The 12,429-nt window shown below is 45.4% G+C and overlaps 1 long non-coding RNA gene across 1 annotated transcript; it reads right to left on the minus strand.

The window, feature by feature from the left end:
* Positions 1–1,794: 1,794 nt before the first annotated feature.
* Positions 1,795–9,878, minus strand: LOC142023701 (uncharacterized). The gene is made up of 3 exons (XR_012648293.1): positions 9,810–9,878; positions 7,356–7,396; positions 1,795–2,007 (listed from the first exon to the last, which is right to left on the minus strand). It is a non-coding gene; the product is annotated as an uncharacterized LOC142023701 (long non-coding RNA).
* Positions 9,879–12,429: the final 2,551 nt, after the last annotated feature.

Here is a 12,429-nt window from a genome sequence, read left to right on the forward strand (position 1 = left end):
TTCAGAACCTCTGATTAGCTGATCACGATGGTCCCTTCTGACCTTACAGTCGATGAAAACATTTCAACTTTTTGTTTCAAACTAACATTTTGTTTAGAAACCATAGAAAAGTAGAAGTAGAAGAATAACAATAGACCATCATCCAGTCCTCTGCACTGAGGCAGGACTAAGTATTTTTTTAACCAATGGTACACAACCTGCAGCCCACAGGCCACATTCTATGTTTGGCCCGTGAGATATTTTGTTTACTTCTTCCCACAATTCTGCTGGTTTCCACCATCTTAGATTTTTTTTCCCTACTGCTACACGTTGAATCTCTCTAGTCGACAACTCTCATCCAGCAACATCCATTGTCCAACATGATTTTAATTAGCTGAATGACCACTTATCATGCGTATGTCCAAGTTTCCGATGGTCCTATAAAGTTTGTTTACAGCCACCAGTCCTAGTTCTCAGGGTTCAGTACTGTTATTTAGCTCTAATTTACCCCTGAATGCCTTCTAAGAGCCCAGTGAGCAGTGGAAGTGTTAGTAATGTGCTAGACAATATTGACCTCCTGTGGTTCCGCAAATTCTCTGGTTCAGCACCCCAAGGTCACCCAAGCGAGTGCCCCAGGCATGGGACCTCAGGCAACCGCCTGCTCCAGCCCCGCCATGCACCATTACTTGTTTCCCCCAGCAATGGAGCCGGGGAATTACCTGGGGCAGGAGGCTGAGGAACAGTTAGGTTCGGCGGGCTAGGCAGGTGGGAGCAAGCTGCCGCTCCTGCCAGCCAGTGAGTATGCGCGGGGCGAAAGGATGCAACCTGCTGCTGCTGCAGCCGCCACACACCACCTCTGGCCCCAGGTATTTCCTCATTCCAGCCTGGTCCCAGCCTCAGCCCCAGCCCCAGGTAATTCTCTGCCCCATTCATCCGTAAGACGGCTGAGGTGGCCTCGATGGGGCCTCCAAAAGTGCAGGGGCTGGAGCAGCCACCCACATCACCCTGTGGACAGGCAGCTCTGACAACCCCCTTGTACCTCATACTGTTGCAAGACAATTCAGAGCATGCCCCAGCCCCACACACCCCAGTAAGTCACACGGACACCAGCACCATTTTACATGGGATCTGTGTGCCCCTTTAGAGGTGCGTTGGCCCAGTTACACCACTGCATGTGTCACCAGTTTAAACCAGAGCGGAGAGGGACAAAGTCCTTCCAGTTCAAAGGGCCAACAGAAAACCTGTGCACTACTAAAGTGTGAGTGAGTGAGGGTGTATCTGCATTACCTGGAAGACTGACTCACTCAGGGTTGATCTTCCCAGATTTGGTTTCACTGGTGTCCGTTAGAGACACGTGAAATCAAATTCTCTGGGGTCAGCAGTCAACCCCTGTACTCCTCAGTATTGCATGGACCAAGGGAGGTTGAGGGGAGAGTTTCTCCCATCGACCTCCCTCTGTGAAGATGGCAAGGTAAGTCGATTGCAGATAAGTTGACTCTAGCTAGTCTATTGACGTAGCTAGAACTATGTGTCTGCAATCGACTTACCTGCCTAATGTAGACCAAGCTTCGGCTACTTTCCTAAGGTTGGGCTGAAAGGTGGTTGGGAGAACCAGGGCGACTGGTTTGATATCCTGAGTCCCACCCCTACTACGCTAACTATGAAACAATACATCTGCCCCCCGAAACTGCTGCATCCCCCCACTCCACCTGGTTATCCCACTGGAAAAACATGCCATTTTCCACAGGCAGGGGAGCTTGGAGTTCCTAGGAACACAAACCATTAAGACTGGAAGGGCATTCCCCATTTATTGTATTTGTTTTATTTATAATTTTATTACTTACTCCACATTTTCCATGTGTTTCGCCTCATTCTCATCCATTCAGGACTTTACATGGAAACTTGGGCTCTTCTCCACAGGCTAATGTGTTGAAGGCTTTATAAACAGTCTTGTTTCATTGTTTTCTCTGCATGTTTCTATCCCAAGGGTGCATGACTAAAGTTATGTTTGGTACAAGTCCGAGTGGTCTGTGAGATGGGGGAAGGGGAGGGGGACAGAAAAGCAGCTATTAATGTGATAAGCTGGAGAAAAGAAAGACCATAACATTATGCGACCCCTAGCTCCAACAAAGGAAAATCTTGAGAGTCCAGTTTAAAAAAAAAAAATCTTGCCAAAGCAGACAATGCAAAGAATTGCTCGATAAATCCCACCCACATAATTAGATCTTCCTTCAGGTCCTGAAACACAATCCTAGGCAGCAAAAGAGCTCCTCTATCTGGCGGTCGTAGACAACTCTTTATTTTAATAGGCACCATCATGTGCACTGATAGATCACTATTGCTCACACCTCACCCTCGAACCAGCAGTGCAATTATTTTCACGGGCTGAAAAACTTTGCTGCACGTGTGTGTGCAAATCAGGAATTCTCAACGACACCATTCGCACCTAAACATCAAAGGTCTTCTGGGTGCAAAAGTACAGGGGCAGATTCAGAAGCTGCTTTTACAGAGTTGTTGCAGTGTGTATTATTACATTCATAGGTGTTGCTTAACATCCTCATTCAGATCCTCAGTAGAGCAATGTTCACTTACACCACCGGGTCTCATATAATTTTTAATAAGGCATGTCTGAGTTCTTAATGATACCTTCGTTAATTAATGCTTTTATTCCTTCTGTGAACACATGTTTTGTTCAACGTATCTACCCCATACCCACAGCACATGGATGGAACACATGCATGAGATTATGATCTTCTCGTAACCCTTCCCACCTTGTAAAGACTAGCAATTGTTTACGGTGTGGATTTTGCCCCAGGAAGACCTGTGGGCTTTTCCCTTTAACATTTTTCCTTAGCTTGCATGATATCAGCACCTTCTGGAACTTTGGAAACATAGGTCCTGCAACCCAGGGCAGTTCGGTACAAATCAGTGCTCAGTTCCTTTGAAAACCTTGAGTTAATCTCACCGCAATCAGTGCTCAGTGGAATTTAGAAAGCGAGATACTGTAGTTAAGGTGATTTTGTTAAATTAAGAAATAGGAAAGAAAATAGTATTCTAAGGCAATGCAGTGGTGCAGAGGGGAAACTGAATTAACACATCTGGTTATGTAATTACACTCACTAAAAAGTTTACACTCCAAACTACCCGTACATAATTGATCCAAGTATTGTGGTGTGTCACTTTCACTTACTCATATTAAGCCATTGGTTTCACCTAGCTTCACCCTGTGCTAACCTTCTCTGTTGACCTGCTACAGTACACTTATTAAAGCTGCAATTACGGGGTGACTCTTAATAGCAAGGTCTTGATTCCGAGGAGGGGGGAAATATTTCTGTAGCTCACATGTGACAATTAAAGATAATTTAAAATGTAAGTAATTGAGCTGGGTTTCTGCAAACTCCTGGCGAGGGCTTGTCCCAGGCAGCTGACAGGCACGGTGGTGTATTTTGACAAGTTTTGTGCAGGCTTCGGTTCAATACCAAGGAGGGGTTCTATTTTCTTTGGAGTCCTTGGTCAGGAAATGGTGCTTGTGGAAGGTCAGGCCTGGGAGAGACAGGAGAGGACGAAGGTGTTACTCTCGTTCTATACCATGAGGATCTAATTTTGACATAAATCTTAAATCCCTCTCAGGGTCATGATTCTTACCTCCTGCGTAATCTTCCAGTGGCAGAGAGAGAGAGCCTGATCCAAAGCCAATGCAAGCTTTCTGTTGACTTGCATTGGTCTTAGTTCAGATCACTAAAGAGGCCATAGAGAGAAATTGTCCTCGGTTCTCTGAAGCCCTAGGGGGAGGGAGGCAGACCACTGGCGTTTTTCAAGAGTGATCACTGACATTCATAAAGTTTAGAGGTTTGGCTAACAACCCAGCTGTCTGGCTGCTTTGTTGTCCCCTCTCTGAATTTTCCAAAATCCTGGAGCCTGCAGAACTGGATGGGAAATCTCAGCTGTCTCCAAAGACTGCCCTAAACTGGCATCGGGGTCTGATTATTACAAGCACCACATCCTGAAACTTTAGGAGGTTCACCAGTTGCTAGCAAACAGGGTAGAGTTGTGCTCAGGAAAGCAATCTCCAGCATCTCAGGCGAGCAAGCAGATATTAGGATCCCCGATCTTTAAATAAAGGATTGAAGTTTGACCTTTGGGATAGGAATTCTATGTTGAGTGAGCTGTGTCTATCCTGTGGCCTAGCTCTTCTCTGACCATTTCTCTTCTTACTTCCTACAAAGCTCTTACCTGACATACAGGTACCTATTTAAATAACCCCAGTAGCTTACATATAGGATTTCAATCCCCTTTTTTGGTGACAACCAGGAGTACTTCTTTTAAATCAATGTAAAAACATTGTGAGGTTAAGACCTGTAATCTCATAGGTCACAGCTACACGAACGAGCCCTTTCAGAAAATCCTGCACTTTTTCAAAAGAACACAGAGAGCTTCCACACATGCTTTTCAATACAAAATCAAAAGAATGCGGCTCCTTCTTCTGGAAGCCCTCTTCCACACCCGAATCAGGAGGAGCGCCAAACTTCCAAAGCTTCTCTTGGAACAAAAGCACGTGTAGATGCTCCGTGGGCCCTTTTTTTGAAAAAGCAGTCCTCAGGGGGCTGGATTTTTCGATCCGTGGCCTGTTCTTTCAAAAGCGTGGGAGCTGTATCAAAAGAAAGAATCGGTCTTTTGATCTGTGTGTGTGTGTGTGTGTGTGTGTGTGGACACTCTCTTTTGAAAGAAAATCTTCCGGAAGATCATCTTTCAGAAGATCTCTGTAGTGTAAATGCAGCCATAGAGTCTGGAATGTAATCTCATTGAAGAATGTTGCTACAATACCTAAGTGACTTAGGCGCTAAGAGTTAATGAGAATTTTCCATCTAAATCACATAAGGGAGACTTTAAAAGGGCTTAGGAGCCTAAAAATGCCAATAGGCAGCTACTGAGATTTTCAAAAACACCTAGGCTGGGTCTACACTTATCGTGAATATCAACAGCTGCTACTTAATTTTAGGTATGGCAATTGCATACCAAGAATCAATATTGCAGCCTTCGATATTTGTCCCTCTCCTCCCTGCAGAATGCCAATGGAAATGCTCCTCCCATCAGCATTCCTCAATGCTTGCAGCTCGCAAGGAGTTCTGGGGTTGACGTTGACCCCGGAACGCTCTGTTTGATGCGTGCGCAATGTGGCGTGCCAGAAGATCGAACCTAAGCGTTCAATCTTCTGCAGCGAGTGTAGACCTAACCCTAGTGCTCAAAGCCCATTTAAATCAATGGCAAATGACATCAATGGAACTTGAATGGACAGTAAAATTAAATACAGGTTGAACCTCTCTAGTCCTGCACTCTCTGGTCTGTCAACATCTGTGGTCCCGTGTGATTTTAATTAGCCAAACAACCACTTATCATGGGTGTGGCCAAGTTTCCGATGGTCTCATAAAGTTAATTTACAGCCACTAGTCCTGGCTGTCAGTGTTCTGTGCTCTTATTTAGCTCTAATTTACTCCTAAATATCTTCTAAGAGCTGATTAAGCAGTGGAAGTGTTGATAATGCTGCTGCACAATATTGACCTCCCATGGATCAGCACTGGTCAGGCCCTGAGGGTGCTGGAGGTCCAATCTGTATGCGTACACATGCTTGCAGGATTGGGGCCATGCTTTATCCCTTTGTCAATTTTCTGAATGGCGAAGATTTTGCCTCATATGCCTGGCAGACTATGTCTCAGTAAAAACAGTTGCATTGTACGTTGAGGGCCTTCATTAGTACTCATCCCTTTTTCTAAAATTATCTTCAGGAAGGATGAGAATAATACAGAGAACCCAATTACACATGGTAATCGATGGGATACAAAAGTCTTGCTCTCCGTATTGGTGCAAAATAGTTTGCTGTCTATGGTAGGGTTTCCCAACCTTCTCACTAGTGCAGAATCCCATTCCCACTCCCCAAAACCCATTCATAGACCCCTATCAGAGTCAATTCTAGCAATTCTCGTGTATCTTTTTTTTTCATGCATCTCTTCCTTCCAGAGACACCAGGCTGGCACCCACTGGTCTAAGGTCCTCCAACTGTGCTAAGCTCTGTGCTGAGGGAACTGCAAACAGCATTACAGCAATCAGGAAAGGAAGCTGAAGATAAACAACACGGAAGCTAACTAGCTGTCTTCTACTATGCCAGCCGACTCAAAGGCAAAAATAAACCACAATGTGACCAAACTGTATATCAGATTTTTAAGATCATTTCTTTTTTCTTTCATGACAAACAATTCCAACAGGTTGTGAAGGTGATCTAGGCGTTACCACTCGTAGACATATGGAGCTACAAAAATAGAGGATTTTATGTGCATAATGTCGCTTAATACACAGGGACTTGGATGTGTTATTTGCTGCGATGAAAGATCAGTGACATAAGGCATTACATATGAAGCAAAATTATGGGACATTTTTAGACTGAGGTCAAGGATGACTAAAATCATTGTCACCTTTTCATTAAGAAGCCATAACTTTGCTCCTGCATAACACAAAGTATATTACATGGCTCCAGAGAGAGAGGGAATGGAACCTATATCACAGAATGTCATGCATACAAGAATATTGTTTCCTGTGAGTCATTCGGCCAGCTGCCACCTCAGCAGCACTAGCTGCAAACACCATGACTACTGGCCTGTCCCACTGCCTCTACAATCTGACAAGTGAGGTTTGTACGGGTTGAACTTTGCTAGTCTGGCACCCTCAGTGCCAAACAAGAGAATTAGCCAGACTGTAGGAGGTCAGTATTGTCTGGCAGCATTACCAACACTTCCACTAGTGACCGGGCTCTCAGAAGACATCTAGGAGAAAATTACAGGTAAATAACAGAATGGAACACTGAGAGCTAGGACTGGTGGCTGGAAGCAAACTTCATGGGACTGTGGGAAACTTGGCCACACCTATGATAAGTGGTTGCCTGGCTAACTAAAATCATGCTGGATTACGGATGTTATCGGCCAAAAGAGTGCCAGATTAGAGAAGTACAATTTGTAGTACCATCGTATGGCTCTCTCCACTGTGGCTGGAATGGGATCTCAGAGATTCAGAGGTGTTTGTTAGAAGTGCTCATTTAGAGCTCTTTCAATGCTTTGAGCTAGTTTTTTGAGACGGGTGTTTGGATAAGCTGTGTTGATTGCGGTGAGATTAACTTAACCTTCTCTTCTTTTGTCTGTGCAGAATTGTTGTAGAATATTTTCAGGACAGCCTTTTTATGTTTTGAAACACATAACACATAGGAAAATAACACACTACAGAAACTTGGCAAGCGGCTTGTTTGGTGTAGCCAAGTTGGGCATGGAAAAAAAATGTAGACAATAAGAGGCTGTTTCTAGCCAAGTTTTAAGAAAGTATACAATACATACCTTTTCTTGTCTTAGTTATTGGCCAACTTGGCTAAGGGCTCCTGGAAAACAGTGAAGCAGAATTGTTTTAATTTTCATGCTCCTTTTTGACAAAGCAAAAGTTCTTATAAGCAATCGTTTAATTATCGCAAAAGTGGAACATACACATCACTCAGGGATGTACCACAGCAAAACCTGCACTTGAAACTAAAGGTTCTTTTTCAAGCCTGGATGATCTAATGCTATCGCTGTTTATGATTGTTTTAAAATTGTTCATTAAGAAGCATGTCGAAGTAGAAAATTACTGACACTGGCTATGCACATTTCCAGATGGGGTAACATGGAGATATACACACATATCTCATAGAGCTGGAAGGGACCTTGAGAGGTCATTGAATCCAGTCCCCTGAACTCTCAGCAGGACCTATCACCATCCCTGACAGATTTTTTTAATATAACCTTGACCCTTGAAAGGCCCCCTCAAGGACTGAGCTCACAATCCTGAGCTAACTCATTTAGGCTGGTAAGCCTTTTGCACTGAGCTGGATGGAAGGTGGTAGAAACATTTTCTTATTAAATGTAACGTGTTTTGTTGTGCTCAAATCAAAAGGGAAACTTTTAACAAGCGGCTTTTGAAACTGACAAATGTAGCTGTCTGTCTTCTGGCAGGCTGCTCATGGGGCAGCTCTACCCCAAGATGGCTTCCGTCGGCCGTAACATGTTTCCACAGGGTTTGTCTTTTCCCTGAGGTATTTCAGGTGGATTGTTGATTAAGAGTGAGTTTCTCACTGACGTAGGTTGGGTATTTAACATCCCAGGCTTGGCACTTGCTTTCGGATTGCCCGATGCCTTGGAATTTTTTATGAAGACACACAGTTTTAAAAAAAAAATGAAATAACTTATTTTATCCTGAGCAGATTACTAGACCTTTTAGCTTGAATCAGATGCACAGGTGGAACCTCTCTAGTCTGGCACCCTCGGGCCCTGACCAGTGCTGAACCAGAGAATTTGCCAAACCACAGGAGGTCAACAATATTTATCAGCATTACCAACACTTCCACTACTTACCAGGCTCTTAAACAGTATTTGCAGGTAGATTAGAGCTAATAACAGCACAGATCACTGACAGCCAGGACTGGTGGCTAGAAACAAACCTCATGGAACCATGAGAAACTTGGCCACACCCATGATAAGCGGTTGTCCGGCTAACTAAAATCATGTCGGACCACGCATGTTGCTGTACCAGAGAGTACCAGATTAGAGAGGTTCAACCTGCAACACCCTATTATAGATTTGCTGCACCAGCTTGCACCAATGCAATTATAACATGACTGTAGGAGGGGGAAAAATCTAGTGCTGAAAAAAAGCCTTCCAGATCAGATACAGATAGGAACAGCAGGGAGAAAGACATGACAGTAGAGCTATAACTGGAAGCCTTATAAGCTTTTACAGAGAAAAAAATATTGGCACTGAAACATAAGACAGGAGAACCCCTGGAAACAGAAGGACCCACTATTTAGGGTTCTGGGGCAAATAGATTAAAAAATAGAAGAAGAAGAATTCTCAGGGATGGTGCTTGGTCCTGCAGAGAGGGCAGGGGACTGGATTTGATGACCTCTCAAGGTCTTTTCCAGTTCCATGAGAAATGTAAACAAGCACAATCTTCCCCTGACCTGTCATGTGCTTGCAGCACAAGGCCATTCTTTTCCAACAAAAGCTGGTCAAAAATTTTCCACCAAAACTATTTTCCATGTGAACATAGCCTTTTCTGACAAAATGAACATTTTGAGTTGTTTGAAGTTTCTTAAAGTTGTTGTGAAAAATGCCACTCTCCCAAAAATGGTCTAATTTCTTTTCCATTTCTATTTTACCAAAAACAAAAATCAATTCTTGTCATCAGAAAAAAAAAAAAAGAAAAAATTCAGAGGAAATTTTGGGAATTTTCTGCACCAGCTTCGAAGCAGCTTGCACCAATGTGAGCCAAAGTCTCGACATTTTCTGCAGAAAGCAGCTGGCATTCTTTGCCCAGCCATATTTACAAGCTTCCTAGCCCACATTGGTTGTTACACGCAAATGGCAAGTTAACGGAAACCATTTCTGAGCAGATGAGAATCACCCAGTTGGCCATCATGTCTGTTATGTGAAAACCCACAGACAGGCATCTCCAAACCGTGAAGCTGGCACAGGGTGGCACACCAACCACATAAACTGAGCACTCTGCCCTTTGGGAAAGCTTTGTTGTAATCTGTTTACTTGTGTTTCACAGGTGGGAAGTCGTGGCATGACAAGTCTTGTCAAGTTCCATGTATATAAGGCAGGTGAAGTCATTCTTAATTATACCTTTTTACATGATCTAACATACCTAGCACACAAGAAGTCAGTTCTGCATAGTTTGTGCAGTGTTATTTTTGCAGCTACGACCGGTTCGCCATGCAATGACATGGATGGGAACAGTAAACATGAGGAGTAACTCACCATTCTGAGACACTGATGATATGTAGGATTCAGCAGGTAACGACTTGATTTTGGCCAACTGCAACAGTGAGATGGATTGAAATGAAACTATTAGCATTGGCTGTCTGGTGTTGTGGCATAGCTACTGTATTTGCATGTCGTAATAACTCAGCTGAATGCAGTATGGGAACTATGCCCAAGTGAGAACTTTGTAACTGTTTGGCCCCTTCACAAAGGCAGAGGAACTTGGGAATTTGTTGAAGAAAGGAAGCAACAGTGAGTGAGCTAGAGACTCAGGAGATAAACTGGGTTTACAAGCCTGCTCTTTGCCTGTTTAGACTGTAAGCCTAGGGGGAAGGAACCATCCCTTGCTATGTGTCTGTACAGGGCCTAGCACAAAAAACAGCAGGTCAGTACCCACAGCAAACAAATTAAAGTCTTTGTAACGTATTTGCTGCCTTCTTTCCCATGCACGGACTAGCCGTGATCGGCCCTCAAATATCTAAGCATTACCCCACCACTGAGAGGCACACAGGCATTCATAGGTGAGCGAAGTAGGGCTGTGCAGACAGGAGGTGCTGCAGCACCCCCAAGGTTTGGGCATCCCAGCCCAGGGCCCCAGAGTCCTGACTGCCAGACCCGCTGTTCTCCAGCTCCACTTCCAGCTCTGCATCCCCACCCACAGGGCCTCAGCCAGCAGCCCAAGGTCCAGCTCAGCTGTCAGCCCTATGCACAAGGAGCTCAGCTGCTGGACCCAGCTTCCACTTGGTTGCTGGCAGTGCCACCAGCTGGGTCCCACCCAGCTGCTGAGCCTGAGGTCCTGGCACCAGCCCCAAATGCAGGGTCCCAGTTGCCAGCCCCAGATCTAAGGGCCTGTCAGGGGCATGGACAGAGGTAATGAGGATGCAATTTTAGCACCCCACACTCCAAAAATTATTCCTGCACTATATGCATTTGATGCCAAGGGCAACAGGAAAATACTGAAGCTAAGTGACTGCCCAGTACTATCCATTGATCCTGTAGCGGTGCTGGCAGTGGGACCCAAGAGTCCTGACACTGAGGTTTCAGCTGCCAGATGGTGCATCCTTCCCTTGGAGTCTTCAAAATTTTACGAAATACGCTGATTGTGCAGGAATTGGGAAGGAAACTATGTTTGGGTGGGGCGGGGGGAGAGTTTCCCACAAACTCCAGAACTGCTGTGCTGTTAAGACCTATTTTTAATCCCTGCTATCCCCTTGTTTTTTGGCTCATCCCATACAGGAAACCCCCCAGCAGCCTTTCAGGGTTTGGTTTGATCAGACAAGAAGTATCTCATCCTGCCGTGAGAACCTTGTGATGTCTGTGGGACATACCATCCTGTTGAAAGGCTTTGGGAATCTTCTGGCTTCGGCATGTTACTGAAGCTACCTCCAGTAACATGCAGAGGTCGGAAGAAATGGTCTTAGACATGTTCCCACATGGTTGATGGGATTTATTTGAAGTTCTGGTGGTTTTCCTACTCCATTCCTATCTGTGCTGTTGTTACCACCCCTCTGGTTATGTTACTGCCGATGCACAGACCTCTGCTGCTGGAGCAAACAAATTCACTCTTTTAGCAGCAGCCGTCCTCTGTGACTCGGTGGCAGAAGGGCATCCAGACAGACTGGGTCAATGCTCGCTGGTGGACATGTGTCTCTTCATCCTGCCTGTTTGTACACCAATCTGATTGCAGGGCCGTCCTGACCCACACATGCAATGCACAGTTGCGTAGGGCCACTGAAAATCTGGGGCACCACTGGTTCTTAATGTCCACTCACATGCCTCTTCCTAGACTTGATCTGTGGCTCTGGTTCCTTCAGACGGGGTCTAGTGAACTCAGAAGTGGAAAAGCCAGCCAGATTTCCACTTCTCTGTGGCTCCCACTGCTGCAGGGAGTGAGCAGAGGCCACCCTCTTCCCCACTGATAATCCCCAACACCACATCCTCAGGGGACCAGGTGCCATAGGGAGCAGATGGCAGAATGGCAGCAGGAAGGAGTGGGTCTCGAGGTGTGGGAACAGACAGCTCTGCCAGCCCATTACAAATTCCAGACAGATTGCACAGCTGGCCCAAGTGGAGCTGGTCTGTGGGCCAGGAGTTTGAGACCCCTGGTCTACGGGACTGCAGTTTGAGATTTGCTTTAAAATATTTCATGAGTGTGATGCTGATGATTATAAAATCACCCCTCTGAAAAATTATTGTCCTCCTGCTGTCAGGCACAGGGATACCAATTTAATACTGCGTAGAGACCCATAAATTCTAAGGACATCCCTGTATAACTGTTCAGCTCCTCCAGAGCCCTGAGTTTGAGGATTCCCATAGGGGGCTGCAGCCCACATGCATCCAGACAGGACCTGTCCCCCAGATTCCTTATGCACAGACAGGCCCCTGAGTTGCATCCCACCCTACCCCATGCCACACAAGCTTGCTGTTGGATGCACTTGGGGGTCCCAGAAATGAAGCATGACCAGGGACGTGAAACTGCAGAGCTGAGCCTACAGCAAATAATGTTAAAGAGGAGATGGCTGTACTGACCCCTGCTCGCTTGGTGACTCTGGCACATGTTGTATACTTGGCTGTCACAATGTGGAGTCTGACAGGGTGGGGGAGGGTTTGATGGGGA

Source organism: Carettochelys insculpta, chromosome 20, assembly GCF_033958435.1.
Source record: "Carettochelys insculpta isolate YL-2023 chromosome 20, ASM3395843v1, whole genome shotgun sequence".
Taxonomy (NCBI): domain Eukaryota; kingdom Metazoa; phylum Chordata; order Testudines; family Carettochelyidae; genus Carettochelys; species Carettochelys insculpta.